Source organism: Mauremys reevesii, linkage group 4 (assembly GCF_016161935.1).
Source record: "Mauremys reevesii isolate NIE-2019 linkage group 4, ASM1616193v1, whole genome shotgun sequence".
Taxonomy (NCBI): Eukaryota; Metazoa; Chordata; order Testudines; family Geoemydidae; genus Mauremys; species Mauremys reevesii.
Genome location: NC_052626.1, coordinates 122,095,600 through 122,122,898, shown reverse-complemented (window position 1 = coordinate 122,122,898; position 27,299 = coordinate 122,095,600). Strand labels below are relative to the sequence as shown.

At 50.1% G+C, this 27,299-nt stretch overlaps 1 protein-coding gene across 5 annotated transcripts in view; it reads right to left on the bottom strand.

Moving 5' to 3' along the window:
• Window positions 1–14,692, bottom strand: part of INAVA (innate immunity activator) — a 39,143-nt gene extending 24,451 nt beyond the window's left edge. For 4 of the 5 annotated variants that reach the window (XM_039533252.1, XM_039533247.1, XM_039533250.1 and 1 more), the window contains exon 1: window positions 14,177–14,692. The gene's annotated coding sequence lies outside the window, so the exon portion shown is untranslated. Of the gene's footprint in view, window positions 1–13,841; window positions 13,874–14,176 lie in introns of those variants that run through there. The other variant, XM_039533248.1, reaches the window with a different exon arrangement.
• Between the last annotated feature and the right edge of the window lie 12,607 nt (window positions 14,693–27,299).

Here is a 27,299-nt window from a genome sequence, read left to right as displayed (position 1 = left end):
ACAACTAATCAGGAAAGAGATCTTGGAGTCATTGTGGACAGTTCTCTGAAGACGTCCACGCAGTGTGCAGAGGCGGTCAAAAAAGCAAACAGGATGTTAGGAATCATTAAAAAAGGGATAGAGAATAAGACGGAGAATATATTATTGCCTTTATATAAATCCATGGTACGCCCACATCTTGAATACTGTGTACAGATGTGGTCACTTCATATCAAAAAAGATATACTGGCATTAACAAAGGTTCCAAGAAGGGCAACTAAAATGATTAGGGGGTTGGAACGGGTCCCATATGAGGAGAGATTAAAGAGGCTAGGAGTTTTCAGCTTGGAAAAGAGGAGACTAAAGGAGGATATGATAGAGGTATATAAAATCATGAGTGGGGTGGAGAAAGTGAATAAGGAAAAGTTATTTACTTGTTCCCATAATATAAGAACTAGGGGCCACCAAATGAAATTAATAGGCAGCAGGTTTAAAACAAATACAAGCAAGTTCTTCTTCACACAGCGCACAGTCAACCTGTGGAACTCCTTGCCTGAGAGGTTGTGAAGGCTAGGACTATAACAGCGTTTAAAAGAGAACTGGATAAATTCATGGAGGTTAAGTCCATTAATGGCTATTAGCCAGGATGGGGTAAGGAATGGTGTCCCTAGCCTCTGTTTGTCAGAGGGTGGAGATGGATGGCAGGAGAGAGATCACTTGATCATTACCTGTTAGGTTCACTCCCTCTGGGGCACCTGGCATTGGCCACTGTCGGCAGACAGGATACTGGACTGGATGGACCTTTGGTCTGACCCAATATGGCCGTTCTTATGTTCTTATGTCTTCCAATGGCGAATGCGCTCCTAAGTCACTTGGGCATATCTTCAAAACTCTCCCTTGACCCAAAGAACATTACAATCCAAGTCACAAACGGCAGAACAGGCTGGGAACAAACCTCAGGGAAGGGTGAAGGAGGACAGACGTGGAAGTAGATCCCCCCAAAGGGCTCAGGGCCAGATCCCCAAGCACTCAGCACCTAGCCTACTGAAAACCTGACCTCAGTTGTTGTTTGTTATTGTGGGATCTCTCACGGGCACTGGACTATCGAAATCAGCATATGACACACCCACCTCCCAACTGCAAACTAGCTCGTTACTGGAGGGCTAGTTTTTTATTGCTGGCAAGAACTTAGATAACACTGCAGCATTTGCTAAGACAACCCCTCACAACAGCCTAATAATTACTCACTCAGCACCAGTGCGTTCAGCCCTGTACAAACACTCCCCTCATAAGGGGCTCCCCGGCTAACCCAGACACAGACACTCCAGGTATGTCACAGCTGACACACAGGTTACAGACACAGCATGCAGATTTGGCAGCAAGATAAAAGGCAAAGGAAGGGCTGGATTTCTGTTTACTGGAAATCAAGCTCAGCTGCTAGATTCCAAAGGCCTGGGAGTGGAGACTCCACCAAACAGCCGGAATCCTGCTGCTGCCACCATGAACACTCTGCTGAGTACAGTGCCCATGCTGGGCGGCTGTTGTTTTTACAGTCACATGCTCGGCTAGACCCACCCTGAGTGAGTGGAACTCCAGCCAGCTGCCAGCGCTGAGCCATGGGGCCTGGTTCTATCTCATAGACTCTAAGGTCAGAAGGGACCATTATGATCATCTAGTCTGACCTCCTGCACAATGCAGGCCATACAATCTCACCCATCCACTTCTATAACAAACCCCTAACCTATGTCTGAGTTATTGAAGTCCTCAAATTGTGGTCTGAAGACCTCAAGCTGCAGAGAATCCTCCAGCAAGTGACCCGTGCCCCATGCTGCAGAGGAAGGCAAAAAACCTCCAGGGCCTCTGCCAATCTGCCCTGGAGGAAAATTCCTTCCCGACCCCAAATATGGCGATCAGTTAAACCCTGAACATGTGGGCAAGACTCACCAGCCAGCACCCAGGAAAGAATTCTCTGTAGTAACTCAGATCCCATCCCATCTAACATCCCATCACAGATCACTGGGCATACTTACCTGCTGATAATCAAAGATCAATTGCCAAATTAATTGCCAAAATTAGGCTATCCCATCATACCATCCCCTCCATAAACTTATCAAGCTTAGTCTTAAAGCCAGATATGTCTTTTGCCCCCACTACTCCCCTTGGAAGGCTGTTCCAGAACTTCACTCCTCTAATGGTTAGAAACCTTCGTCTAATTTCAAGTTTAAACTTCCTAATGTCCAGTTTATATCCATTTGTTCTTGTGTCCACATTGGTACTAAGCTTAAGTAATTCCTCTCCCTCCCTAACATTAATCCCTCTGATATATTTATAAAGAGCAATCATATCCCCCCTCAACCTTCTTTTGGTTAGACTAAACAAGCCAAGCTCTTTGAGTCTCCTTTCATAAGACAGCTTTTCCATTCCTCGGATCATCCTAGTAGCCCGTCTCTGAACCTGTTCCAGTTTGAATTCATCCTTCTTAAACATGGGAGACCAGAACTGCACACAGTATTCCAGATGAGGTCTCACCAGTGCCTTGTATAACGGTACTAACACCTCCTTATCTTTGCTGGAAATACCTCGCCTGATGCATCCTAAAACTGCATTAGCTTTTTTAATGGCCATATCACATTGGCGGCTCATAGTCATCCTGTGATCAACCAATACTCCGAGGTCCTTCTTCTCCTATCTGTTCAGTCCCGTCACAGAAGCAAACGGAAGGAAATTCACCGTCACTGACCACCACCCCCCAAGGCGGGGCTGGAACAATGCTCCACACCTGTCTCCTTCAGTCAAGACTTAGTCTAGGCTGGATCAGTGACGGATGTGCAGTAGCTGAACAGCCAGAGCAAGAGGTCGCATAGAATGGAGCCAGCCCCTGTCCGAGGGGCTGTTTGGTCACAGAACTTTGACTTTTCTCTGGATATATCTGCAGGGAGTACAGTCTAGTGGTCAGAGCAAAGCCCAGGGGTTCCTCTGCTCTCAACTGGCTGGCTGGTAAGTCACTGCCCCTCCCCTGACTTCGCTTCCTCACCTGCAGAAGAGGGCTAGTGAGACTGGTCTGCTGGGAGGCTGAATTAACCAACCTTTATAATGTGCTTTGAGATCCTCTGATGAAAACCAGGCTGCTGATGGGTGGTGCCGGGAGGTGATTATTAGTTGTTGTCATCATTAACCAGGCCTGGGTGTGTAAGTGCCACCACTCTCCCACAACCCTTAGCCCTCGTCTCCACACAGAACTTGTACTGTGTAACAGTGCCATTAGGGTTAAAGTGGTTCAAGCCCTGAGTGTGTACACAACTATACTGGTATGAAGGTGCTCTTACCGGTCTAATTCATCCCTATCCAGAGGGGGGAACAGACTCTCCTGGGTTAAGGCACCTGTATACTGGTATAACTGCACCCACATTTGTGCTCGTAGTGGTGTAACTGTACTGATAAATAATCACACTTCTGCCTGACAGTGATACCAGCACAAAGCGTGTGGGTGTAGCAGGCCTTCAAAACAAGGAAATGCCCAGTTAAGGGATTTTCTTTACCATACCCAACCCCACACAGATCCCAGGAACCGCACTCAGCAGCACATCTGCTCCTGCAAACATGGCCAGAAACACAGTCTCTGCGCCCCGTCCAGCACACTGGGATGTATAGCCCATCTCTGAGGCACTCTAGACATCTCTCCCGGGATGAGCAGGAATGGGAGGGGAGAGGCATACGGTGACTGACTTCAAATGGAGTTACACATACAGACAGCATCTCCGAAGGGCCCTGGAATCTCATGTGGGGCTGCCAAAATAAAAAAAGAGTGCCTGCACCTGAAAATCCTGGCCAACATTTCTGTCCCCTAGTGCTACCCCTGCTATCCTACTTCCCTCCCACCAGCCCACCCATCCACTCTGGTAAGAACTCAGCCTTGGACCAGGGCACCCGGCACCTGGCCAGCAGCAGAAGGAACACAGCTGGGTTCCGGCCCAAGAACTTTCTTTGTTGCCCAAGACAAAGACTTGACTTGCCCAGCCTTGTCTGGTGCAGGACTGACTCACGCACTGGACACAGGGGACGGGATGTTGCATCAACAGGGGGATTATTAACCATGCTCAGGGAAGGCTGAAAATAAATACTGACGAGGGAACGCTGGCGCCGCAGGGAGAGCTCTTCAAAGAGGCCAAGTAGCCTTGGGTGACAGAACTGAGTTCAGGTGGAGAGGAAGCCTGGCCTTGTGGCTAAGGCTCAGGAGATGTGGGTTCAGTTCCTCGGGCAGCCCCAGAGTCCCATGAGCTCTTGGACAGGTCACTTCCCCATGTAGTGCCTCAGTTTCCTCAGCTGTACAATGGAGATAACACTTGCCTGCCTTGGATGGAGCCCATTGATAGCTGGCAGATGCTCAGATACTCCAGGGCCAAGGGCCACAGAGGCTCCTAGTTAAACGCAGAGCCAGAGCCATGGTCTCAGGGTGTTTGAAACTGGGGCAAAGGTTCTGACACTGCTCCTCATAGCCCATGACATTTGTCAGTGCCATTGAGTGGATTGCCATGTGGGGCGGGGGCTGTACACTTCATATGGGCAGGACAGGTCACCATGAGACTGAACACAACGAAAAGGGGAAGAGAAGGAAGATGGGTCCTGTCCCAAGCTCCTGAGAAGCTTCTCTGCTCTCCCAAAGCCACATCAGCCGATCTGAACAGGCTGGGGCTGTATCCCTCTCGCTGACCCTGGGTTTACCTGGGTGTAACTCCAGTGACTTCAGCAGAGTCACTCCTGATTAATACAGGTACCAACACAATCCGAACCCAGCCCTGTGCATGGCCTCCTGGCGTTTCCTGACATCTTCTCCCTCCCCACTGGGAGGGCCATGGAGATCAAGCCCATTTGTGGCCACGACCAAAGCAGGAAGGGGCGAGGCAGCCAGCAGAAGGCTCATGTTTTGCTGGCAGAGTCAAGAATTCTGCAACTGAGTGCCTCAGGCTGCACTGACCATGGGGCTGTGGGACTGTGTAAATGGGCAGTAGAGCAGTGAAAAGGACAAGCTCCCTGCTCTCACTGAGAGGTGGGTGATATATTGTGCACACAAAGGCAGCCCAGACACCACAGTGCCAGGTGCTCGCTAGATGGAGGTGGTGTACACCTCCAGGGTCACTTTAAAACGAGACTATGGCTACATGCTCAGTTGGTGGAAATCAGTCTAGGTCGACAGATTCCAATGGAGCCATGCTGATTTACACCAGCTGAGGATCTGACCCATTATCGTTCCTTACAGCTGATGTTACAGAGAACCCTTGGGAAGGTGCAAAGGTGAGGGTATGGGCCCAGCAGCACCCCTGTCTGGGCTAGGGAGGTACCGCTAAAGCACCTGAAAGTCAATGGAACTTGTGCTCCTAACTCACTTGGGTGCATCTGAAAATCCCACCTGTCATCTCTGTGGGGAACATTTTCAAAAGTGCCTCAGCTACCTAGGAGCTTATGTCCCATTGGCTTTCAGTGTGTCACCGAGCACTTTTGAAATGTTACTCACAGAGACTGCAGGTGGGATTTCCCAAAGTGTCTAATGCAGGGGTCCCCAATGCGGTGCCTGCGGGCGCCATGGCGCCCGCAGGGGCATCTAAATGCGCCCACGTCCTGGCCGGCAGTGGAGCATCCGCCGAAATGCCGCCGAATTTCTGCGGCGTTTTGGCGGCGACGCCTCTCGATGACATCACTTGTCAGCAGCAAGTGACGTCATCGAGAGGCGTCGCCGCCGAAACGCCGCAGAAATTCGGTGGCGACGCCTCTTGATGATGCCACTTGCCGCCAACAAGCGACGTCTTCGAGAGGCATTGCCACCGAAATGCCACAGAAATCCGTCAGCATTTCGGTGGGTGCTCCACTGCCGCCACGGTCCTTCGTCTGGCGCCTGCCAGACGAAAAGGTCGGGGACCACTGGCCTAATGTTAGTGAGGAGCACAAGACCTCTTTCAAACAGGCCTATGGTAGTGCAAACTTGCATCCTTTTCATTTGGGCCAGCAGCATCCTCACGGGGCGGTTAGTGCTCCCCACTTTTGGGTGCACTGTCATTCACCCATCCCCCACAGTCCGCACTGCAGTGCACAGTGAGCAATCCCTTAGGCCGGTGCCAAGGAATCTCCTGGAACTTCGTGCTGCTGTGATTTGAGGTTTTATTCTTCGTGTTTCCAGCCTGGCCCAATTCCCCCTTCCCCATCCAGGGGAGTTGGCAAAATTTGGACAGCTCCTGGTTAAATAAAACCAAAGTCCTTCCAAGGTGATGAGCCAATTGGACAGTTGCTCACCACTGCTTTGTACCTTGGAGCCCACATGCTCCCTTGTACTGGATCAATCCCATGGGCTCACAGATGCCCCCTTCTCTCTGCATTCCTGCTATGTCAGTCACAGCAAGGCCAAGCTTATCTGGAGCCTGGGCTTTGTCTCAGATGCCAACACCTGTAATCCATGGCCAGGGCTACACTAGACATTTTTGCTGCCATAGCAATGTGGGTTGTGGTGTATTTCACTCAGGGAAATGGTACAAGCTATACTGGCAACAGCACTTTCTGGCCGGTGGATGCTGCATCTCTAGCAGGAGAGTTTGCTGGTCCAGTAGTGCTGATCAAGCTGTGCTGGCACCCCTGTCCAGTGCAGCCTCGGCCTCACTTCTCACGGGAGACTCTCCCCAATTCACAGCAACAACAGGGAAGCCAATGACTGCATCCTGCGCTGTCCGGCCAGGCTGGGATTGCCAGCGGGGACCAGGAGAGCTCAGTGCTAAACCACATGTCCCACTGGACATTTGTCTAGCCGAGCCGCTCTAGCTCAAACGCAGCGTATGGGCTGCACGTGGGAACCCAGGGGTGGTCCTCTGGCCTGTGCTGTGCAGGTGCTCAGACTAGATCATCAGCACAGTCCCTTCTGGCCCGACCCACTGCAAATGCTTGACACAAATCAAGCGGGCTGCATCACAAACATGGTTTGTTCACTTCTTTTGACTAATGACCGACCAGGGCTCTGGTCCCAGCTCTGACACTAACTTGCTTTGTGGCCATGGGCAAGCCTAATCCAAGCTCCCTGTCCCTCCATTTCCGTATCTGTACTGTACTGTGGGGTGACAACGCTTTGAGCTCTGTGGGTGGAGCGTGCTATAGAAGTGCAAAATAGGATTTGTTTTAATAGACCGTCCATAGATCATTCATAAAGTGCCTTCCACGCAGGGATCCCAAAGCACCTCACCAACAGGGGGTTCAGTCGCACAACCCCCTGGGAAGCAGGTCAGGATCTCACTTTTACTTATTTGTAATGGGGGAAACTGCAGCACAGAAGGATTAAACTGGTTTGGGGTGCTTGAATTTGTGAGACCCCCCTGGCCTGATTTCCGAGATGCAGAGCACCCCCAGGGTCCCCTGGCTTCAGCTGGAATTTGGGGGTGCCAGCACTTTGGGAAATCAGGCCCTAAGTGTTTCAAGTTTGACACCAAAACCAGTGTCTACCTTTGAAAATCTGGTGTGAGGAGCCCAAGGTCGACAGAGCCAGAAAAGAGTCCTGGGCTCCTGCCCTCGTCCGCTGTGAACAATACCACACTATGCTCTCCCTCCTGACAGTACACTGGGAGTGGCAGCTTCAAAGTGCCAAAGTGATTTAGGAGCACAAGTCCCATTGACTCCTAAGTCATTCAGGAATATCCAGCCCACCCTGGAAAAGCAAACAAACTGCAATTGCTTTTGCAGAAGAGACCATGCTGAGGAGTGGGTGAAGGCCAGTGGCTGTCGGGGGGTGGGAGAGGCTGGATTATCAGGTTTGCATGTTAGCACAGTGAGCAATAAAGAGTCTGTTGATCCCAGAAACCTTGTCACATTCTCTGCCTCTTGTCCCCAGGGATAAGGACAGTTTCGAAACCTGCCTTGCTCCGTAGCTCTCAGCTGCTATGTGCCAAAGGAAGCAGCACGCAGACCAAACTGCACTGTGCTGTGCAAACATTCCCTGCCCAAGAATAACAGAAATTAAAGGCAGAAAGCCAGAGATAAACACAGTGGTGATCCCCAGCGGCTTCCCTTCCAAGACCCCTCTCCTGCCTGCCCTGCTCCTAGGCTCCTTTGTCTCAGCCAGACAGCAGGGGAATTCACAGAACACTGTGGATTCTTCCTGCTCTGATAATCAGCTCTTTAAAAATAACCCACAGGGCAGGACAAGTGCTACATTAATGCCTCCCTGCCTGGTCACAGACCATCCATCATCCAGCAGGGCTGGGAAAGAGACTGATTTCCCTTGCTTCAAAGATGCAAACCTCGACAGGGTTGGGAATCATAGAATCATAGAATCTCAGGGTTGGAAGGGACCTCAGGAGGTCATCTAGTCCAACCCCCTGCTCAAAGCAGGACCAAACCCAACTAAATCATCCCAGCCAGGGCTTTGTCAAGCCTGACCTTAAAAACCTCTAAGGAAGGAGATTCCACTACCTCCCTAGGTAACCCATTCCAGTTCTTCACCACCCTACTAAAACTTAAAAAGTTTTTCCTAATATCCAACCTAAACCTCCCCCTCTGCAACTTGAGACCATTACTCCTTGTTCTGTCATCTTCTACCACTGAGAACAGTCTAGATCCATCCTCTTTGGAACCCCCTTTCAGGTAGTTGAAAGCAGCTATCAAATCCCCCCTTATTCTTCTCTTCTGCAGACTAAACAATCCCAGTTCCCTCAGCCTCTCCTCATAAATCATGTGCTCCAGCCCCCTAATCATTTTTGTTGCCCTCCGCTGGACTCTCTCCAATTTATCCACATCCTTCTTGTAGTGTGGGGCCCAAAACTGGACACAGTACTCCAGGTGAGGCCTCACCAGTGCTGAGTAGAGGGGAATGATCACATCCCTCGATCTGCTGGAAATGCCCCTACTTATACAACCCAAAATGCCATTAGCCTTCTTGGCAAAAAGGGCACACTGTTGACTCATATTCAGCTTTTCGTCCACCGTAACCCCTAGGTCCTTTTCTGCAGAACTGCTGCCCAGCCATTCGGTCCCTAGTCTGTAACAGTGCATGGGATTCTTCCGTCCTAAGTGCAGGACTCTGCACTTGTCCTTGTTGAACCTCATCATATTTCTTTTGGCCCAATCCTCTAATTTGTCTAGGTCCCTCTGTATCCTATCCCTACCCTCCAGCGTATCAACCACTCCTCCCAGTTTAGTGTCATCTGCAAACTTGCTAAGGGTGCAGTCCACACCATCCTCCAGATCGTTAATGAAGATATTGAACAAAACCGGCCCCAGCACCGACCCTTGGGACACTCCACTTGATACCGGCTGCCAACTAGACATGGAACCATTGATCACTACCCGTTGAGCCCGACCATCTAGCCAGTTTTCTATCCACCTTACCGTCCATTCATCCAGCCCAGACTTCTTTAACTTGCTGGCAAGAATACTGTGGGAGACTGTATCAAAAGCTTTGCTAAAGTCCAGAAATAGCACATCCACTGCTTTCCCCTCATCCACAGAGCCGGTTATCTCATCATAGAAGGCAATTAGGTTAGTCAGGCATGACTTGCCCTTGGTGAATCCATGCTGACTGTTCCTGATCACTTTCCCCTCCTTTAAGTGGTTCAGGATTGATTCCTTGAGGACCCGTTCCATGACTTTTCCAGGGACTGAGGTGAGACTGACTGGCCTGTAGTTCCCTGGATCTTCCTTCTTCCCTTTTTTAAAGATGGGCACTACATTAGCTTTTTTCCAGTCGTCCGGGACCTCCCCCGATCGCCATGATTTTTCAAAGATAATGGCCAATGGCTCTGCAATCTCATCGGCCAACTCCTTTAGCACCCTCGGATGCAGCGCATCCGGCCCCATGGACTTGTGCTCGTCCAGCTTTCCTAAATAGTCCCGAACTACTTCTTTCTCCACAGAGAGCTGGTCACCTCCTCCCCATACCGTGCTGCAGAGTGCAGCTGGGTCTGGGAGCTGACCTTGACTGTGAAGACAGAGGCAAAAAAAGCATTGAGTACACTAGCTTTCTCCACATCCTCTGTCACTAGGTTCCCTCCCTCATTCAGCAAGGGGCCCACACTTTCCTTGACTTTCTTCCTGTTGCTAACATATCTAAAGAAACCCTTCTTGTTACTCCTAACATCTCTGGCTAGCTGCAACTCCAAGTGTGATTTGGCCTTCCTAATTTCACACCTGCATGCCTGAGCAATACTTTTATACTCCTCCCTGGTTATTTGTCCAATCTTCCACTTCTTGTAAGCTGTTTTTTTGTGTTTAAGACGAGCAAGGATTTCACTGTTAAGCCAAGCTGGTCTCCTGCCATATTTACTTTTCTTCCTACACATCGGGATGGTTTGTTCCTGCAACCTCAATAAGGTTTCTTTAAAATACAGCCAGCTTTCCTCGACTCCTTTCCCCGTCATGTTATTCTCCCAGGGGACCTTGCCCATCAGTTCCCTGAGGGAGTCAAAGTCTGCTTTTCTGAAGTCCAGGGTCTCTGTTCTACTGCCTTCCCTTTTTCCTTGTGTCAGGAATCCTCCCCCCACCCCCCTCGACAGGCAGTAGGAGGTTTTCCTGGACAAAAGCCCGCTTCACAAGTGGGCTTCTGAAGAACCACTATTGCCTGCACAGTGGGATTGTCAGGGAGCTTAGGCTGTGTCTACACTGCCACTTTCAGCGCTACAACTTTAGTCATCCAGGGGTGTGAAAAAACAATCCCCTGAGCGACAAACATTTTTAGCACTGAAAAGTGCCAGTATAGAGAGCGCTTTATCTCCGGGAGCCGTGCTCCCACCGCTCCTTCGGGATGGTTATTTTTTATCGCCAGGAGAGCTCTCCCCAGCGATAAAGTGCGACTACACTGCCCACGTCAGAGTACTGCCGCGGCCGGGTTGTAATGTAGGTAGTGTAGACATGCCCTTCGAAACTCCCCGCTCAAAGCACCAAAGAAGGTGGCAAGTGGAGCCCAGAGGTCTGGCCCTGGATTCCAGCAGCCAGCCATGAATGGGGGATATTTACTTCAGGGCATCACAAAAACACGAGGGGCCAGATCTGCAACAGAGCCCAGCACCTTGCACCTCCCCCTGGAATATTCAGGTTACATTTCCAGAGACAGCACCCAACACACTCAGCTCTCCCGAAAACCCAGGCTCTTATTTCAGTGCCTAAAGGGAAGCTGGGGCTTTCTGAAGGCTGATCCAAAATGTACTGTGTTTTGGGGACCACACCCTGCAGTCTTCCCACAGGCAACCGCCCTCCCCCCCAGCTGGATGAGGCACTGGTTTAGTGCTGGTAATGTCTCTGGTACATACAAGAAATAAAGCACCTGCCCCAAAAAGTTTGTCATGACAAGCCCCAGTCCTGCAGGCAGATCCACGCAGGCAGATTACCAGGCCTTGGCACAGCCCTGCACTGACCTTAGGCCAAACTAGGGCCAAAGGCCAAGCTACGGGACGATACAGAACACAGGATGCAGAGTGTGATTTCTGGGCTTTTCTCTTCCTATGGGCATCATGGGAGGAGTGAGCTTTTAGGAGCCCTCTGACTAGGTTGTTTGATAAACCGGGAGGAGGGAAGAGTGGTGTATTGAAAGCTGTTTTAAAATTGAAGACTGACCCTTTACATATCAGGGGGGTTCCTGGTCCTGCTTGCAGGCTGGGGGGCTCTGTAGGGCAGTGTGCAATCCAGGCCTAGCAGCAAGCAGTCTGCCTGCAGCCAGCCAGCCTATAGGAAGGTGGGTTGAGTTGGGCCTTATGCCTTACTCCCTACTTTGTCTCTCTCTGTGTTTTGGTCCTGTGTGCTATCGTTCAGCATTCTAGAACACAAACTTGTGTAATGTTGCAACCTTCCAGCCAAAGTATTTATGTTTAGCTAACATGTCAGTGTGTATGCCATGAATGAGGGGAAAGCCACAGGAGCAGGACAAGGGACGAAAGGCCCTGAGACGGGAGAAGAATATTATTAGGGTGTCAGATCTGATGTCATTGACGGAGCACAGGAGAAGGGGTGAGAAACACAACAGGAGGCAAGGTCCAAGATGTCTCCAGGAGAGGCAGCAGCAATCCCGTGGGACTCAGGAGACTGGGCTGTATTCCCAGCAATGACGCAGACTGTGGACAGAGCCATTTGACCTTTCTCAACCTCACTTCCCTTCCATTGTGTACTATCTGGGGCATGGACCATCTCGCGCGCTATGTGTGTGTAGCACCCGGCACAGTGAACCCTGATCTCAACCACGGCCGCAGGCACTGCTCTGACACCAAATAATCATAATGGGAGGCTAGCCTACAAAAGGACTGTAGGAATTGGATCTAAAACCTGCCTGCATTTCAAGAACCACCTCATTTGTGAGGTGCTGGGTAGAGGTCTATTGGAACTTCCATCACAAGCAAACAGACCAGACTCTGCATGGATTTTATCTCGTTGCCGCCAAAAGTTGCCCCAGGGAAGACAATGGACATTCCTGATCTCAGCTCTTCGGCCAAATCGCTGTTGAACCATTCTGAGAAGGGAAAAGTTAACCAGCTCCGTCTTTAAAAAAAAAAAGCCAGTGCAGTAGAAGGTGACTTTATATAGTGTCTGTCCCAAATGCTGCATGCACCACGCTTTGCGGAGGTCAGAGCCAATCCTGCAATTCCATCCCCGCAGGCCCATGCCGACTCCAGCTGCAGCTGACGGGCTCCTCCCAGGCACACAATCCAGCTGCAGGATTGGGGCCTGGGATAATTCCCTTCAAACAATAAATAGCAGCAAGTGAGAAACCCTGAGAAGTGGGGCTTTGTAGTTAAGGCACTGGACAGGGCCTCCAGAGATCGGCGCTGAGTTCCTAGCACCGCCACAGACTTTCATCGCTCTGTGTCTCAATTCTCCATCTGTAAGACGGGGACACTGATATGTACTTCCCCCCACCATCTGACTTGTGTGTGTAGGCTGTAACCCTGCCAGGCAGGGCGTGCCTCTCCCTGTGTGCGCGCCCAGGATAATGGGGCCCTGAGCTCAGCTGGGCTGAAGAGACTCCTCTGTGATATCGCTCTGAAGAGCTGGATCTAGTACTTTGGCCTGTTCTTCACACACAGCCCCTCCCACAAGGTTCCGATTCCAAACCCAGAACTGAAATACACACCTGGTCCGGAGCCTCTTTCACCAAGCTCAAGAACCCTGGGCCAGACTCCAGACTCAGTGACACTGCTGTAAATCCAGAGTAACTCCACTGAAGCTGATGGCGTTACCCCAAATTTACACCAATGTGGCCTCCTGGATCCAATGAGGAGTGTGAAACCCAAGTCAGATTGGTGACAGCCTGGCCCATCTCCATTGTGAGAATCCTTTGCAGGTTTCATGCAAGCACAGGCAGAGACTGTCTTTGTATTACCAGTTTGTAGGCTGCCAAGTCAGGGGCCCTGATCCCTATCAGGGGTTGATAGGTGCTGCTGCAATAGAATTGATGGGCCAGCTCTTCAGCTGGTGTACGCTGGGATAGCTCCACAAGGCAGCTGATTTACACCAGTTGAGGACTGGCCCGAAGGATGCCCAGGGACCTGCACACATGGATAACACACTAATGCACACAAGAGAACAGGGACACATTCACTCAGAACATTAACCTGCTGCAGAACCTTCCTGCACCCGGCACAGCAGCCAACCTTTCCCTTCCTTCATGCTCTGAACTAAGGTGGCTGGCAGGCCAGCTCCTGCTCTTGTTCCTTCGGGAGGAGAAAGCTGCCGGAGCTAGGGATTGCCAGGGCAGCTGGGTCTCAGCTCAGCCTGTCACCTCATTCCAGTGATAGTTTCTGTTTTAGCCCCAGGCTGTCTCTGCCTGGCTTTCTTCCTCCAAGCAGCAAATCTCACCCTTCCTTTGGCCAGATCTCAGCAGTGTAAACCCAAACCCATGGAGCGCTAACCTCCACCAGCCCCGGAGCGGGCCAGTCTCTTTGTCTGGTCTCTTTCCACCCTGGAGCCAGGTCAGCAGATTGCAAAACCACATCTCCCAAGGACCCCAGCATCCTTCAGGCTCCGGATGGTTTGAAATCGGCAAGGGGCGGGGGGGGAGCAACAACTTGGTTCAAAGGGGGACCTGGCTGCATGCGCCCTTCTTCCTCCCGGCAGAACAAGTTCAAACAGCAACAAGTGCAATTAGAGGGGAGCAGCGCGCGCACGTCCCCGGGGATCGCGAGGCGCCTCCAGCCCGTGGATCCGAGCTCCCCTGTTCAGAGAGGCGGGGTTGGGTCTCACTTACCGGGGCTGGCTTCGTCCCTGCGCACCCCGTTAGCGGTGCGGCCGCCGCTCGCTGCCCCAGCCCGGCGGGCTGCAAAGCTCCGCAGGGGGCTGGTTTCACTCCGGCAAAGCCTGGCTCCGTCCCGGCTGCTGGAGCGCTGCAGACATGTGTCCCTGGGGCAGACCAATCCCCAGGGAAAGGGGAGGCCGCTAGCGCCCTTTCCAAGCTCGGCCCGGGGCCCAGGGCGGCCCGGTGGCGCTGGAGCCAGGCCGAGGGCAGGATGCCGCACGCGGAGTTGTGTGTTCACTTCGATCGCTGGGTTGTTTTGTGGCCCTGGAGGTCACTCACCATCCCCCCGCCCCCGTGTCCTGCCCAGATTCCAGCGCCCCGGGCCCAGAGCAGGGCAGGGCAGGCCCTGGGCTCCTCCCAACAGCACAGTCCTCCCCCGTGGCTGCTTTTCTCCTGGGAGACTCGGGGGGGAGTGTGGGGAGAAAGGAATCAGGGAGTGTTTTCAAATCCGCCCACAAGGAAAGTGTGTAAGGCAGCTGGCTGTGAATGTGGGGCTCCTGGTGGATTAGCAGCAATCCGCCAGCTAGGCAGATGCACAATGGCAAACTAATGAGTTGTTTGGAAAGCCAGCTCACCTGGGTACTTCTTAGGGACCGAGCAAATGAACTGCCCCAGGGATCCGAGCTGAGACCTGAACTTCAATGCTGTGTTCAGTGTCTATGGGTTCATTCTGCATGCTCCAGATTCCTTCAGGGGCCCAGGGCCCATCTCATGAGGAAACAACTGATTGTGTAAACAGGACAACGCTTTGGCCAGGGCCAACACAGAAATGCACCATTGAGCGCAGGGGAACGTGGCCTCAGTTGTGTGTTGTGTAATGGACTCAGACCCGTTTGGTCCTAGCCTAGCACCACTAACAGCTGAACCCGTTTCACTCCCACAAGGACCTGTCGAGGACAGCTAGTGTCAGCAGTGAGAGTACATGGGGCCCTGCAGTCTAGATACCAGACCCTAGGCCAGATCATTAGCTGATGTAAATCAGTGTAGCTCCGTGCCCGATCTGGCCCTCTGACCCCCGCCTCACTTGGAGGAGGAGTGAACAGCTTGCTGGGAAATGGGTTTGGATACGGAACACCTTCATGCCAAACCATCTCAACGTTCCATAACATCTATGAAGAACCTTTCTGGTTCCTATTCCGAGGCGAGGCCTGCCAAACCCTCCCAGCCCTCTGCGAGGTCAATGAGATTACTATCCCATTGCACACACTGGGAAACAGAGGTGCAGCAGTGATCACACCTGAAGTCATTGACCCAGCCAGGAAACCCAATACTCCTGGGGGAATTCTGCACCACTGCACATGTGCAGAAGTTATATCCCCTAAAAATTTTTTTGCTTCCCTACAGAAAAATGACTTTCTGATCTCCCACCCTGTGCAGCCAGTACTTGTGCTCCCCAATGCCATGCTGGAGCCTCCATATTTATTTGACAAATAAAATTTGCAGAATTTTGCAATACTGTGTGCAGAATTTTTAGGCACAGAAGTAACTTGAGTCCCACAATACTTAGGAAAAAGAACAGGAGTACTTGTACATCCGAAGAAGTGGGCTGTAGCCCACGAAAGCTTATGCTCAAATAAATTTGTTAGTCTCTAAGGTGCCACAAGTACTCCTGTTCTTTTTGCGGATGCAGACTAACATGGCTGCTACTCTGAAACCTGACAATACTTAGGATTGTTAGCTGTGATTCTTTTTCACTCTGCCCCACTCCCCTCTCACACTTGCTTTTTTTGCTGTGTTTCACTCTCTTTGGCTTCTTCTTTCTTTCCCACAGCCTGGGCTCCAATCCAAGACTGAATGGCCACACTTCAATTTTATAGCCCTCTAGCCTGAGCCCTGTGAGCCTGAGGCAGGTGTTTTATTGCAGTGTAGACGTACCCCAAGAGACTTGACCCAGGTCACACTGGGAGTCTATGGCAGAGCAGGGACTTGATCCCTGGTCTCCCAAGTCCTAAATTAGTGCCCTAACCATTGGGCCCTCCTTCCTCTCTACACAAACGGACACCATCACTGGACCTGCCTTTGAGAAAAGTACTGAATAGTCAAAGGTAGTCAAAAGTCCTCACTCACAGTGCTGGCTCTGCTCTTCAGTTGTAGAGGTAGAGGGCAGTGAAACCAGTGGGGTTTTGCTAGTTTTTTTTTTTTACAGATTAGTGTATTTCAGCTGAAATGCAGCCGTCTCTGGGGCAGGACAGTGCAGCTGTTCAACGTGCACAGCAGTTTGCAAGAGAAAGTGATTGAGAATACCATCACTGATTGAATCTGCAGAGGGGATTTTATGTGCCTTGGTAACAAATAAAGTAAAATATTGCAGGGAATAGCACTACTCCTTTGACAAACTGTTTTCCAGTAGAAGCGGAGAGATTTTATGGAGACAAGTAGTTAAACAGTGCATATACAACAGGTTTCTGTGCTCATCAGAAGATGATAATTATATCTCAGTATTTCTGAGTGTGTGTTTCAAGCTGACATAACCCCAGCACTATGGTGGACGTGCCTAGGGTCTCACTCTGGGCTACTCTTGGGGAGACGAACCCATCCTGCTGCTCGCACCCCCACAACCACACTTCTACTCCAGTGTGCTAGCTCCTTCAGAGCCACGGCAGGTGTGTAACCCTCCAGCTCACATGCAGACATATCTTCAGGCAGATCAGGGACGTTCCTGAGAAGTGGCACAAACCATTTTGTAGTGATGGCAAATAGTCCCTGCCACTCAGCTCTCAGCTGTGGTCCTTAGACGTTTCTCATACATCATGCCCACTGCAGCCTGGCTACCTTGCCATACTGAATCAGGTCCCATCAGGTCCACTATTCTACCTTCAGCTCTGGCCCGCACATGAAGCTCATAGCAGGCAAAAAAAATCTCCCTTCACGTGCCTGATCAACTGCTATATTGAGTATAGAGGAATATAGTCCTTCCTGACCATGTGCAATCAGCTAATGCCATGAAGCATGAGACCTTCCCGGGTATGGCTAAATACTGTTGTTCAGCATTGTACTTTACAGACACAGCATATGACTCTAATTCCCTGTGGCAGGGAGTTTCACAGATTATCTGCAACACACTATTAAGAAGTAGCCTTTTATTAGTTCTAAATTTCCCAGCCATTAATTTCATCCAGTGACCCCATTTTGTTCTCATGTTATATATAGAACAGAAAACAAAGGAGCAATTTGCCTTGACTCCATGTTCTTTGCCAATCTAACAAAACTCAGCCCAGAGCTCTGGGTTCCCGCCATGCAGCCAGGGCCTGATGTAAAGAGCATAGCCAGCATTAGGGACTGGTTCTGCCAGTGGGATGAGGTAATTGGTTTGGAACAGGTTTTAAATGATTTTCCACTCAGTTACTCACCACTGGCATTTAAAGGCAGCCTCCAGCCTCCATTAATAGCCACCTGGCATTGGGGTGAGAAGGGCTGTGTATTAAGGCATGTGGAAGTAGCTTGGGGAAATGGCAGACATTATAAAACCAGCTCCCTGCTCTAGCATCCCTCTGGTGCCCCAAAGATTCAGTACTGCCAAGTGCTGAGCTCCCTCCGGTTCCATTGATCTCCGGAAATAGGGCCCCTTATGCCCACCCAGTGCTTTTGCCCATCGCTGCCCCACCCCCAGTGCTGCAGGGGGCTCTGTAATGTAATAAGGATCATTAAAAAAATTGCCCAGCTCATGTGAAAAATACTAGGAGACTCATAAGAGCCTATAAATTGTTCTTGAGTGTGGGGGCCAAGGGATGGCTGAGGTGGCCTGAGTGGGGACAGACCGGAGGCGGGGCTGAGGCCCAGGCTGTGTGGGCAGAAGGGAAGGCTGCAGTGAGAGGCAGAGGCCAAGCTGAGTGTGAGGCGCTTTGGGGGGACTCCAGACTATCCCAGGCCAGATGCTCCCTTCCAAAGCAAGCCAGAGTGAAGTTAGCATGGCAGCTGCCTGGTGGCCCTGTTACCCAGGCCTGGGTATCTCCCTGTGGTCACATTCCAGAGCCCAGCAAATGGAGCCCAGCCATCTGAGCTGGACCGGGGATGGGGGTTGTGACGGAGCGATGCTGGCGGGACCCAACTGAGAGTGCCAAATCAGGACCAATTGCTCAAACAAGGCAGTTACAGCCCTAGGCTGGGGTTTTTCCACCACTAAGGCAAACCAAACCAGCCAGACAAAAGGACTTTGGTCTCACCCCACTGGCTAACCACAAGTCACACAAGCAATTTCCTTAGACACTCCAGTCTCCCAGTATCACCACCAGTGCACTCGTCCTGGGGATAAATGGTTATGAAAACCAACACCCCAATAAAAGAAAAAGGTTCTCTCAATCCCAAAGGACCAAGCCCCAGACCCAGGTCAATATACACATTAGATCTTACCCACAAATCACGCTGTTGCCAATCCTTTAGAATCTAAAATCTAAAGGTTTATTTAAAAAAGGGAAAAAGGTAGAGAAGAGAGGTAGAATTGGTTAAATGGAATCAATTACATACAGTAATGGCAAAGTTCTTAGTTCAGGCTTGCAGCAGTGCTGGAGTAAACTGCAGGTTCAAATTGAGTCTCTGGAATATATCCCCCACCAGGATGGGTCGTTCAGTCCCCTGTGTAAAGCTTCAGTTTGTAGCAAAGTCCCTCCAGAGGTCAGAAGCAGGATTGAAGACAAGATGGAGATGAGGCATTAGCCTTATATAGACTTTTTCAGGTATAAGAATCCCTTTTTCTTCACAGCAAAATGGAGCCTGGAGTCACATGGGCCAGTCCCTGCATACTTTGCTGAGTCACAAGGCGTGTCTGCCTTCTCTCCATGGGTCAATTGTGTAGCCGATGGCCCTTAATGGGCCATCAAGCCAGCTATGCAGGGCTGACATCAGCTTGTCTGGGACACTTCCCAGAGGCAGAGCATAATACAAAATATAGACATTACAGAGCCAATACTTATAACTTCAACTACAAAATGATACACAGACATACAGACAGCATAATCATAACCAGCAACCCAGAACTTGGTCTTAGACACCTTATATGACCCCCTTTACTTAGGATTTGGTGCCACTACAGGACCTTGGTTGCAACCCATGTTCTATATGGTCCCCATTTATATCAATAACGTCACACCCCCAACGCAAAATTGATGCAGGAAGGGATGACAAAACATCGCTGACTGCATCCCAAGAGACCCCTTTCCTTGGGTCTGTCTCACTACAGCTAGTGTTGGGCTAGAGGCCGTATTAGTGTATAACCGAAATGGTTTATCAAAGTCATGTTCAATAACATGAATGGATCTCTTTACAAACTTAAGGTATAACTTGGTTAGCTTTTGCAGCATGGTTCCTGTATGTTTCATGTGATCTTGCCAAGAGCTAAAGAAAACAGCTACTTTATCCATACCAGCTTTGGCCAATGTTTGGAACCCAATTAACATTAAACCAATGTAGATATTGATGTTGTTCATAGTACAGGACTCTTGGCATTTAGCCATGAAAGCAATATGGTAGTGTGCCTCAGTTTCCCCTTTCATACAGCACATTAGGTCTGGAATGTATTTTCCCCTGTGAAAAGTTCCAACACTGTTTACATGCATTAACTGTGAAACATCCTTATGGCAAGGCCCTTTAACATAAAGTGTGTTTTCATGTATTTCTTTCAACATGTTTAAGGGACTTTCCAAAAGATTAGGCACATTGTACATTGTTACAGTTCTTGGCAATAGCAACACATTAGTTACAAAATTTAGCATTAGCAATAACAACAAATTGATTGCAAGTGTCCATTTACAAACATGTTTGTCATGCCATACCCTTGGCTCAATACCATTGGAGTTTTGGGCCTTTTAGGGTTAACCTGTGGCTTCCCTTTGCAAAATTCAGTTCTCTCTTTTCTTCTTGTCCTGCAGGATTAAACCCTGACTTCTCTTGCTTAACAGAATTCACTGGCTGATGGGGTGGGCCCTCTGTGCTAACAGCTATTAGCAATTCTTTCTTCTCCCTGCCAGCCAAGTAATTTGCATTAACACAGACGCTAGCTTTTAACTCTTCAGCTGCTATGGATTTCAAGGCTGGACTTCGTCTTACAGAGACATCACACCAATTCAAAGGGTCTGAGGGTGAGAGCTGGCTTGCTCTCCCCTGCCTCCTCAAGCATTCAGCCATAAAACTGTTCTGCTTTGAAACACCAGTAACTGAATCTGTCCTCAGATCCTGAAGCACAGACTGCTCACTTACAGATTCAGCATGGAGACATTCCTGTCCCAACAGCATTGTCTCCCCACCAACAAGCTGGCCACACACAGCCAGGTGGTTATAGGGCTGCTCAACTTCCTTAACAGCTTCTACTCCACCTGAGACCTTTTCAAAGCTGCCCACACTGGATCTCTCAAAAGGAAAGTCAGTGGACCCATTCACAACCGAAAATTTCTGGCTGTTAGGAACTGAAACTTTCTTGATTAAATCACTTTTACACCCTTCAGTTGCACTAAACTGCTTGCACAGGCTACCATGAGGATTCCTTTCCCTAGGAGCTTCTCTAAGCAGCAATTCACCCCTCACAGAAATTCTGCCCTTCCCCTCTTCACCTAGGGCTTGCTCTAAAGGAACACTTCCCTGAGCAACCACAGATGCTACAGACTTTCTAGATAACAAGTCAGAAGCAGTCTCCTTCCCTTGGCCATGAACAAGTTCAGGAATCTTTTCCTTCTTGCTACAAGTTGTCAAACTGTCAGTAGGTAACACAATTAAATCACCTTCATGCTCTCCTTGTGCCCTGGCTAGGGTATTACCCTGATCAGACAGAGTTGCTGCACCCTTTTCCAACCACACATTAGCAACTGGCAAACTACAAGCACCAGAACTGTCTGGTCTTTGGGACCTTGCTATGACACTAACTGGATGCAACCTAGTCACGGTGCCATTCTCCCCAGCAGACACAAACTCAGGACTATTCCCTTCCTGGGCTTTAGCTGTATTTACAACCAACTCCGAGACAACTGAATCACCCTCAACCATCACAGGCTGACAGGCACCTTCTGTCTGCTCCACAGACACAGAAGAGCCGGAGACACATTCTCCTTCACCAGACACACAGCTTGGGATCTCATTTCCCTTGTCCCAGCACACAGGGCTGTTCACAGACAACTGCTTGGAGACCGAGGTAGCTCCCTTCATCGGCAAGTCAATACCCCTGACAGAGACAGGCACATTCCCTCCACTGTCACATTTCTCCACACAGGAAACAGGTAAGGGATATGGACACTCATCTTCCACTATCCCTCCCTTCCCAAACTGCTGATTAGACAAAGCCATTAGCTCACAAGGCTGCCTAGGCCCCTCCAAACTTTCCCTACCAGGCACATTGCCTCTCCCAACAGATAAGCTGCTGCTCTTTTCACTACACTGAGCTACTTTTAGCAAATCACAGTTACCCATTTCAGGTTTACTTCTACAAGCTGCACTAGCCAACAATTCATTACCCATTACAAATTTACCCTTTCCTTCCTCAGTTAGGGATTTAACCTGACCATCTACTTTAATCTGCTCCTGAGAAACATTTTCCTCACCAATGAGATCTTTCTGCTCTTGATCTAACTCCAGATTCACTTCTGAGACATCAGACAGACATTCAGAAACTCCACTCACAGACACACTGCTTCTTGGCACAGACAAACCTTTGGAGCAACCCACCTCAGGCAAATCATTGCCCACAATAGACACAGGTTTAAGATCATTCCTCTCCTGTGACTGGCTACCTGGACTGAACAAATCTTTAACATTTTCCCCAATTAAAAGATCTTTAGGCAATAACTTCCTGACGCCAGCTATCACTTCATGCTGAGCCCCATTCCACTCAAGGTGGATTCTGGCTAAAGGCACAAGGACAGTAAACTCACAGAGGATCACAACATTCACACTCTGATTTGGTAAATAATCTTCCTCTTTGACCAGATCTGCTCTAACAAGAGTGATGTTAGAAGCCATAATTTGCCCTAAACAGCTTTTACCATTGACTTTTACACTCTCATACATAGCACTGGCACAATTTATGGGGCCACCCCCTACTGAACACACAGTAACAGCATTGACATAAAAGGTGGCATTGTTGGGGTACATTTGGTTACCCCCAGACAACTGCTCAGAATTATACAACATACCAACATTGTTACAAACTGGACTTTCAAGAGGATACAGTCTCTGCTGTTCTTCCATTGCTTTTTTGACTTGGAGTTGGAGTCTAGCTGTCTCCTGTTGCATCTGTCGAGTTTTCTCCTCAGCAGCCAGCAGCTCCAGACGCCTCTTACGAGCTTTTTCTTCTCTCTTAGCAACTTCTTTCTTTCTCTCATCAGCCTCTTTCTCCATTCGAATTTCTGCCAGTTCTTGCTCATAATCAAACTGCAGGCTGTCTCTCAAGGCTTGCAGTTTCCTTGCTTTTCCTGATGCTTTCTGTCTCATGGTCACTGATCTTTAACCAACCAAACTCTCAATCCCAAAGTTAAAATTTGGATAGCGTGGGGTTCTGACCCAAAGCTTAATTGACCTGGTTCTGTGGATCCTAGCACGACTACGCCACTGTGACGGAGCGATGCTGGCGGGACCCAACTGAGAGTGCCAAATCAGGACCAATTGCTCAAACAGGGCAGTTACAGCCCTAGGCTGGGGTTTTTCCACCACTAAGGCAAACCAAACCAGCCAGACAAAAGGACTTTGGTCTCACCCCACTGGCTAACCACAAGTCACACAAGCAATTTCCTTAGACACTCCAGTCTCCCAGTATCACCACCAGTGCACTTGTCCTGGGGATAAATGGTTATGAAAACCAACACCCCAATAAAAGAAAAAGGTTCTCTCAATCCCAAAGGACCAAGCCCCAGACCCAGGTCAATATACACATTAGATCTTACCCACAAATCACGCTGTTGCCAATCCTTTAGAATCTAAAATCTAAAGGTTTATTTACAAAGGGAAAAAGGTAGAGAAGAGAGGTAGAATTGGTTAAATGGAATCAATTACATACAGTAATGGCAAAGTTCTTAGTTCAGGCTTGCAGCAGTGCTGGAGTAAACTGCAGGTTCAAATTGAGTCTCTGGAATACATCCCCCACCGGGATGGGTCGTTCAGTCCCCTGTGTAAAGCTTCAGTTTGTAGCAAAGTCCCTCCAGAGGTCAGAAGCAGGATTGAAGACAAGATGGAGATGAGGCATTAGCCTTATATAGACTTTTTCAGGTGTGGGAATCCCTTTTTCTTCACAGCAAAATGGAGCCTGGAGTCACATGGGCCAGTCCCTGCATACTTTGCTGAGTCACAAGGCATGTCTGCCTTCTCTCCATGGGTCAATTGTGTAGCCGATGGCCCTTAATGGGCCATCAAGCCAGCTATGCAGGGCTGACATCAGCTTGTCTGGGACACTTCCCAGAGGCAGAGCATAATACAAAATATAGACATTACAGAGCCAATACTTATAACTTCAACTACAAAATGATACACAGACATACAGACAGCATAATCATAACCAGCAACCCAGAACCTGGTCTTAGACACCTTATATGACCCCCTTTACTTAGGATTTGGTGCACTACAGGACCTTGGTTGCAACCCATGTTCTATATGGTCCCCATTTATATCAATAACGTCACAGGGGTCCCCTGCCTTTATCCCATTACCAGCATGTGCCAATGACATCACGGCCCCTGCAGCCGTCTAACACAGGTCTGGGGCCTGTCACTGTGCTTCTCTTGGGAGCTTAGCCCAAAGGTTCTGCTCCCAAGAACTGTGCTGGGCACTGGGGTTGGCTCGGCAGCAGTTCCCTTGCCAAGTGTAAATGGGCCCAGGACAGACTCTCCAGGCTGGCACAGGGCTGCCCGGGGCGGGAGGAGGGGGACGGGACACAAGTGAGGCAATTTGCCCCAGGCCCCACAGAGGCCCCACGAGAATATAGTATTCTATAGTATTGCAACTTTTTTTTATGGAAGGGGCCCCCAAAATTGCTTTGCCCCCGGCCCCCTGAATCCTCTGGGCAGCCCTGGGCTGGCATAGTATCTGAGCTGCCCTGTCCATGCCCCCAGCTGCCCTCGTGGGAAATGATCTCCTGAGAGCCCGAACGGCACAAGAGATTAATCACAGACTGCGACTGGTTTCTGCTGAGCTGACCACATCCTCTGCTTGTGGCAGACAGGGCAGGTGCTGGAAAATGTGCATCAACCGAACTGCCAGCCCCAGAGGGTTACAAGTTTGCAACAGCAGACAGTGTCTTGAGGCCATGAACTTCCATCAGTCCGTCTTCTCCAGTTTGATGCTGAAGGCTTCACCAGGCAAGGGTGGCAGCTCTCCGCAGCCAGGCTGATGCTGTGTGGAGATGCCCCAGGGAATGGAGGAACCCATCTGAAAGCTGGTAAGTCTCTGGGATTTTTCCTTAATTCTGAGTCTTACTGGGGTTTCACTCCAAGAACTAGGGCCTCCAAAAATTGGCCAAGGTCACTGGGGAAAGCAGCATCCTGCTTACAGCATGGGAATTACTACTGAAGTCTGGCTGAGCCTACAGGACCTTTTCTGAAGTGACCCCCCCACAAAATTGCCTTCCGCCTCCCCCTGCCCCATGGCTCAAAGAATGGGCACAAGAGACACAAGATATTTTAGTGGCTGCCCAATCTCACCATATCTACTGTCTCTGCTCTCTGCTAGCTATACTGTTCCTCTGCTGTACACCCCATTTTCACCCATCTCCAAGGGACAGGTGTCAAAACAATTACAGCGTGTGCATTCGCCAAAGCAATCAGTACGATTCCGCCAGCACTCGCAGGGCAGTGTCCACCTTTCACAGAACTGTTTCCACCTGCTCGCAGCTTTCTGGCCAGTGCTGCTTTGGGGTGAGGCTCCTGTCCTGGGTCTGAGCCCCGACGGGAGATGTGAGGGAGAGTAAATCCTTGCAGCCACTACGAGTTAGCAGGGTGGGGCTGAGGGAGAAGTCATCGTTTCAGTCTTTTATTTTACTCTCCAATAACTTAGAATAGGCTGTGGGGCAAAGCCTGCCAAATGCTGGGCTCCAGTTGGGGACGGGAGAAAGGGCGTAAGAGTTTCCCAGGCCGGAGGCTTGTGCCTTTGTGGGCTAAGCTTCCCAGACAGAGAGTCTGGGCAGGGCACTTGCTATGAGCAGCTAGTTATTACCGGACCAGCACCCTGCGCTCTGAGTAATTACTGAACACCACAGGGTGCACCTGCCTGCACCTGTTCAGTCACCAGCCAGTCCAGCACAGGGGGAGAGGGCAGTGGCCCTGCCAGCACCCGGCCCAGAAAAGTCCCTGCTGTGTCACAAGAGCTAGTGTCACACAAACAATCACACTGAGAGGGCAGGTGGCCAGTTGGCTGTAGGAAGCTTCGCGAGAGCCTAGCTACTCCCTGGAGAAGCCTGGTGCCTGCTCCTTGTCATTAAGGGTAACAATTTGGGGTGGCGAACTCCTGCCCCCCCAGCCACTCCTAGAGCCTGAAGCACCTTGTCTGGCAGGGTTTGGGGAAACTCTCGGGTGAGGACCTTGCTGTTGTTATGCAGGCCTAGTTCTCTCCAGCTTCTCGGCCCATCACTGTCCGGGGGCTTTGTAGCCTCCAGAGCGCGTCACTCACACTAAGGCCTCAACTGCACTAAGCATGCCAAAAACGGCCAGCTCCCCAGCCTTAGCCCTCAGCTCCCCCGGGCCAGGGAGCCCTGCAGGGGAGGCCTGACCAGTTGCAAGGGGAGGATGCTTCGCAGCTGTGTCCTGAACTTCTCTTCTTTAGCCAGAGGGGCAGTTCTCAGTGAACCAAGCAGGTTCTGCACAAGCAGCTCCCCACTGTGAGGAGAGGGGATGTGGGGGCCCCAGCGGGTGTTGGGCACAGATGGGAGATAGCCGAGGTGCCTGCTCCTGGTTTATGGGGGAGCCTGTTAAGACTTGTGTGTGTTTAAATAAAACTGTGTGAGCCTAGGCTGTGGTGGGGATCTGTGTAGTGGCTAGCTTTGGAAAGGCGCTCCCAGCCAGCCTGTGGGACTTGGTTTGCACTTGCAGAGCACGCTGCCAGCCCTTTGATCTGGATCAGCAGCAGCAGGGTGAACCTCTGGCCCGGGGTAATGGCTACCTAAAAAAAATGAATTACACTCCCAGCCCCGCTTGGCCCCACCCTCACCTCTGCTGGGCTGGGTGCACTACAGCTTGAACAGTTCTTCCCTTGTCCCTGTTCTCCTCTTTCTGCCTCTCATCTCCATGTACAGGAGCTGCCAGCCTGGATCAGAGCCGGGTTTATCTCAGGCTGGAGTCTGTTTCTGGGAGTGGCTAGTAGCAGAACCTTCTATGGACAGTGATGGGACAACCTGTGCCTAGGACAAGTTTCTTCCTAACCCTGCCAGATACACAGAGACTTATGTTCAGGGCAAGAGAGTTTCTGTCCAGGACCACTTGTGTTCTGCAGCTCCACAACTGGGCTGTTGGTGGCAAAAATGGGCTCCAGAATCTCTGCCTTCATTTTTTTAAATTGGGAGCCACATGCTCAGGTGGTGTAAATTGGTGTAACCATTGTGGTCGATAGGGCTATGGCAGTTTATACCAGCTGAAGATCTGGCCTCATGTTTCTAACTCTTGTGTTGCAAAGAGAACCTTGAAAACATGAATCGAGCCCAAGCCCATGCAATGGTGTCTTCCTGAGTTTGCAGGCAGCCTGAAACAGTAGCTCTGAGATACATGAAGCATTTGTCTGAATGGGTGTTGACTCTGAGATAAGATGATCATTTAATTATCAACACTGGTAATCACTTTCCTGCTGTCCATATTAGAAGAAGGATCCAGCTAATTTGTGTGTCTCCCAGTCCCCAATAAATACCACAGAGGCTGCTGTACAGATTCTGCAATTTATTTTCAGGTTAAATTGAATATCTTTTAGTAAAAAACATAAAATAAAATTTTAAAAAAAGCTGAAGCAGCCCCAGAATGCAGAGAATTTTCACCAGAGGCCACAGAATCCAGGTCCCTTGCCCATCATTTATGGCCCGCTCATGGCAGAGTACACGAGGCCTTCTTCATAAACCTTCTAGCCCTTTGTTATGTAACCAGGAATGTTCTAGCTTATGTAACCAGGAATGTTCTCATTATAACGT